The sequence below is a fragment of the Bos taurus genome, chromosome 24 (genome assembly GCF_002263795.3).
Source record: "Bos taurus isolate L1 Dominette 01449 registration number 42190680 breed Hereford chromosome 24, ARS-UCD2.0, whole genome shotgun sequence".
NCBI lineage: Eukaryota > Metazoa > Chordata > Mammalia > Artiodactyla > Bovidae > Bos > Bos taurus.
The window spans coordinates 2,421,849-2,426,880 of NC_037351.1; the positions used below are offsets into that span (position 1 = coordinate 2,421,849).

General features: G+C 50.9%; 1 long non-coding RNA gene across 1 annotated transcript; it reads right to left on the reverse strand.

Annotated features, from left to right (window-relative positions):
• Positions 1–977: 977 nt before the first annotated feature.
• LOC112444172 (uncharacterized) lies at positions 978–2,691 on the reverse strand. Its single transcript, XR_003032404.2, has 3 exons — positions 2,468–2,691; positions 2,180–2,338; positions 978–1,863 (listed from the first exon to the last, which is right to left on the reverse strand). It is a non-coding gene; the product is annotated as an uncharacterized lncRNA (long non-coding RNA).
• Positions 2,692–5,032: the final 2,341 nt, after the last annotated feature.

The window sequence follows — 5,032 nt, forward strand, 5'->3', positions numbered from 1 at the left end:
TGCTCATCCAACAGGAAGCCTAGAAACACCTGCCATGTGTGCTAAGACAGAGGCTCTTGCAGCCCCAGAGTTGGCAGAAACAGTCCTTCTTCCCATGTTTGGTCACCATCACTAATGTACAAGTGCCCACACGTGGCCACTGTCCACTTTCCAAGGTCGCCACCAGCGACCGCAGCCTCATCACAGCCACGCTCAGAGGACCTGCTGTCCTGGCCACCTGCACTGCAGAAGCACTGAGACCAAGAGCAGGACCCCAGCGCCAGGCAGTTCTGTAACCCCCAAGCATCCCTCTCCACCAAGGTCTCCATGAGCAGCACATGCAGCCCTCTGCCTCACACACCCAAGCCGTTCCTGCCTCTGGATGGATGGAGAACCTGAACAGCTGAGGTTTAAACAGGCACCTTATTTAAGGGTCACCTGCTCCCTGGCTTTGTTCTGGTACCAACTCGCCACTGGTGGGCAGGACCGTTTACTTGTCAATTTGGAGACCAGCAGCCTGGAAATTTACAGCACTGAGTAGTCAGGAGAGGAAGCTGTAAAGTGCCTGACAGAACGGCTCTAAAAATTAAGATCTCTGCTTCCTGAATCTCCGGGCTGAAAATCCTCAAATCCGGCCGTCTGGCTTAGCTCTCCTCCTCCTGCACCACACTTATTCTTACACGACACAGGGAAAAAAGATCAGGACGACTTTAACACAATCCTATCTGGAAACCTTCCTCACACTTAGTTCCTGAGCTGAAGTAGGCTCTTCCAGTTTCCCAGGAAGTCCATCAGGAAGCCACGAGAGGGGAGCTGGGCCACAGGGGAGAAGTCAGGTGTCTGGACGGCAGCCCAGCACCTCAGCAGGCCATGTCCATGCTTTGCAAGAGCCCGCTCTCTTAATTCAGAGAGCTCTAGGCTCACGCTCTGCCCTTGCCATGTACTGGCTGGCTAACTCAGGCCATGTACTGAATTCTCTCCATCTTGGTTTTTTACTTCAGAGCACCTGATGGAGGAACTTTTGTAAATCAAAGAGCATGAGGCCCAAGCTGCAGCGGATGCAGTTCTTTCTTTTTTCACCATTTGTCCTTATCGTCCCCTAACCTGGCTTAGCAAAGGGTAAGGCCAAAGGCCTTAGAAAATCTGAAGCAATAAAGTACAAACGGGGGAGTACAAGGCTCTGAAGAGCAAAAGGACATTTATTTAGACACCATTGGCTATTCAGCTTCATTAATCATTGTCTAACCTGATTTTCTGAAGCACAGATGACACTGATGTGGACAACTGTTATTTTCTGGAGTCAGAGGAAATATAACATTCTTTGCTAGGTTATTTCTGCTCAGTCGGGCTCCCTCCAGACTTTTTCTGTGTTCACGGGTGGCCATGTGGAATCAGGTCATTGTCATCTGCACTTTATTTTTTTATTTTGACCACACGGTATGGCTTGCAGGATCTTAGTTCTCTGACCAGGGACTGAACCTATGCCCCCTGCATTGGGAATGCAGTCTTAACGACTGGACTGACCACACAGGAAGTCCCTAATCCACGCTTCAGACTGAATAAATGGGCTCACTGACAGCAAACCTGACATCTGAATGGAGAGAAAGAGTAAAACAGACAACCCCAAATGTATAAAATACAAGTAATTTACAGCTTGACTTTGGCGTACCCTGTGGTTCTTTCATTGTGAGTACATCTGATACTGTGGGAAGTCCAAACACTTCACAGAAGTGACTGCCAGCCTCTGAAGCCCACCCTCAGGAAGCCCTGGAGACGGTCCAGCATCCTGACATGACACTCACAGCTTCCGCCCACTGCCTTGGGGCTCTGATGCGTCTGACCTGAAGACTCCCATCTTCAACTTCAGAAGGCATTTCCTTCATCCTTCAAAAAAAAAAAAAAACAGAACCAGAAAAATAAGTTAGAACACGGGCGTGTCTCCACCAGGTGGCAGCGGCGCCTAATTCACCGGCTTCGGCCCCTTGGCTAAACCAGACAGTGGGCAAGGCCCCGCCTGGAGTTTACACGTCTATGCACAGACTTGACGGTACATTTCCGAGGAAGCTGAGGCCCTGGGCTGTGAGCCATTGGTGCTGAGTCCCGCTGGTCGGGCTGCGGCTGCGCCTGCGGAGGCCCAGGCCGCCGAAGTCCAACCTGTCCCTTTCCCGCATGACCGCGGCCCCAGACGCCAGGTTCTCACCTGGCGCCTAGGTTGGGTTGGGTTGGGTCGCCACATGCCTAGGGCACCTCGAAACTGTCCCCAGGAGCGGGCGTCCTGCCCTTCCAGTTCAGTCAGCAGACAGCCGGTGACTGCAGGTCCCAGTGACGAGAAAGGGCGTAGGTGGAGGGGCACTCTCTCCTATTATCCAAAAGAAGCGTTAGCGTTACACTCGTACTAGAGACACTAGTTACTAATGTTACCAGAGCTCATGGCACACACACAGTCCAGCAGAGGCTTCCTCCCAGCCGCTCCCGCTCCACCGGGCACCTGGGTCCAAGCAGAGCAATCCTACTAGAAATAACCGCGTTACTCCTGTACACCCAGGGGCGCCCCTACACTTCTGGGATGGGGCAATGGTGAGCACACAGCCTCTCGTGAGACCAGGGCTGCACCCTCCGCAGCAACCACAGCGGCAGATTGTTCCCACATCATCGTTTCTATGTTCCTGGACGCAGTGGAGCGAGCCGGTGGCCTCGCGCCTCCGCCGTGAACTCCCGCGCAGCCTGCTGATTGGAGGATATGAACTCTCACGTGACCCATGCCAGCCAGTCACGTGGCTGTACGTCAGCGTCAGTCAGTCACGTGGCTGCCCTGAGCACTATTGGTAAACATGGCGCGTATCTCATACACCCTGCCACGCTGTGTTGTGAGTTTTCTGTTTGGTTTTGTTTCAAAGCATTTCGCCACCAGTTTTACCCCCCAGGTGGTCCTGAATGGAGTCGGGGTGAACAGGGGGATGCTGCCCAGAGTGTTCGGGTGAACGGAGGAGTGTATCAATGTAGTATGATGGATAAAGCACGTCACTGCAGGAGAGAGAAGTGGCAGGACCGGCAGACGGACACATAAGAAGAGAAGGACGTGGAGGCTGGCCCTCCTGGCCGATGCACAGGTGGAGGGAGGCGATGGCAATAAGGAGTGGACTTGTCACTTTTAAAGAATAAAAATCACTTTTGGGAATTCCCGCTTTGAACTTAAGATCGACATGCAACCTTTTAACTCTTCAAGTCCGTCCCCCACCACCCACTTTGGGTATTTCAGTGTTCTCGGGGCTTCCCTGTTGACCCAGGGGGTAAAGAATCAGCCTGAGGTGCTGGAGACCCAGGATTGATCTCTGGGATCAGGAAGAGCCCCTGGAGGAGGGCACGGATACCCACTCCAGTATTCTTGCCTGGAGAATCCCATGGACAGAGGGGCCTGATGGACTACAGCCTATGGGGTCGCAAAGAGTCGGACACGACTAGCGACTAAATACACACACACACCCCCCCCCCCCATAAATGTCCTCTGTGAGACCAGCGACTAAATACACATACACACACACACACACACACACACACACACACACCCACCCATAAATGTCCTCTGTTAGACCAGGCCCCTGGGGTCGCAAAGAGTCGGACACGACTGAGCGACTAAATACACACACACACACACACACACACACACACACACACACACACCCCTAAATGTACTGTTAGACCAGTGAAAACAGTGCCGTAAAAGGGAGACAGCTGTGATTTCTATAAGTCCAGTTTCATATCAGATTTCTCACTGGCAAGGAACAGGGCATATGAGCCACACACACCCCCACCCCCACCCCGCTTCTCAGGCAGAAGCTGACAGTGTGACTTTAGTCCAGGCTGTTCTTTACTGAAAAGCTGTACATCCTCCTCCTCATGGCCAGAGCACAGCTATTCTGAGACCACAGCGTGAGGGAAGAGGAAAGAAGGCAGCCAGGGTGAATGGCTATGATGTTATCTAAATATTTCAGCCCCGGTCCTTATCAGCTCCAGACCTCCAAGCTCACTGTGCTGCTGAGATTGCTCTTTAAATACTTTAGCACAGAAATCTGGAATTTTAAAAAGTGAACGCCCATTGAAAAGGACCCAAGCAGGGAAGGAAATTTAAATTCCAGTCCGCTAAGCAACGTTTTGCAAAGAAGCCCTCTTTCCCAAGCCAGCTCGTTTCCAGGAGCAACCTCCCCCAGCCTGCTTGTCCCCCACATCCTTGCTGGAGGTGCTGGGTCCCAGGCGGAGTCCTCACCCACCACCCTGCCAGAGCCCTTGCCATGTGCTCCTAAGGTCACAGAGTTTGTAAAAGTTGGAAAAGTAAGATTTGTGTTTGATTTTGTTTTGTGTGTTCTTTTACATTAGAGTTTCTTCTTAGCACAAATTGTAACACTTCCAAGTTCCACAAAATCTGGGTCTGAGCTTGTTCTTGTTTTAGATAATACATATGGATCAGTGGATGCACCCCCAGGATAAGTAACTGGGAAACAGGAAGAAACCATTATACCTTCTTTATCTTTCTCTTATTTTAATCAAATAAGATCAAACTTTACTAACACTGGTCAAACTGATCCCTTCCTCTCCCCCTGCACACACACGTGCAGGTCTGGCAGGCATAATCACCACTGAAGATAGAGTAAACACCCAGAGGGAAGGGTGGAGCAGGAGGCTCTCACTGGCTGTTTTCTCTCAACATTTGGAGTATACATGTAGTTTACATGTGAGAAGCATATTCATTCTCACTACTTGCAGTCAAAACACATTGGAATGAGAACAAAACTACGTTTTTAAGGCTAAGATAAAATAGTTTTAAAATATTGTTTATCTGACCCTTTAACATACGTAGTAGTGTAGTGTTAGCCACTCAGTCGGGTCCGAATCTTTTCTATCTGGTGGACTGCAGCCTGCCAGGCTCCTCTGTCCATGGGGTTTCCCAGGCAAGAGTACTGGAGTGGATAGACATTTCCTTCTCCAGGGAATCTTCCTGACAGTGATCGAACCCGGGTCTCCCATATTGCAGGCAGATTCCTTACTGTCTAAGCCA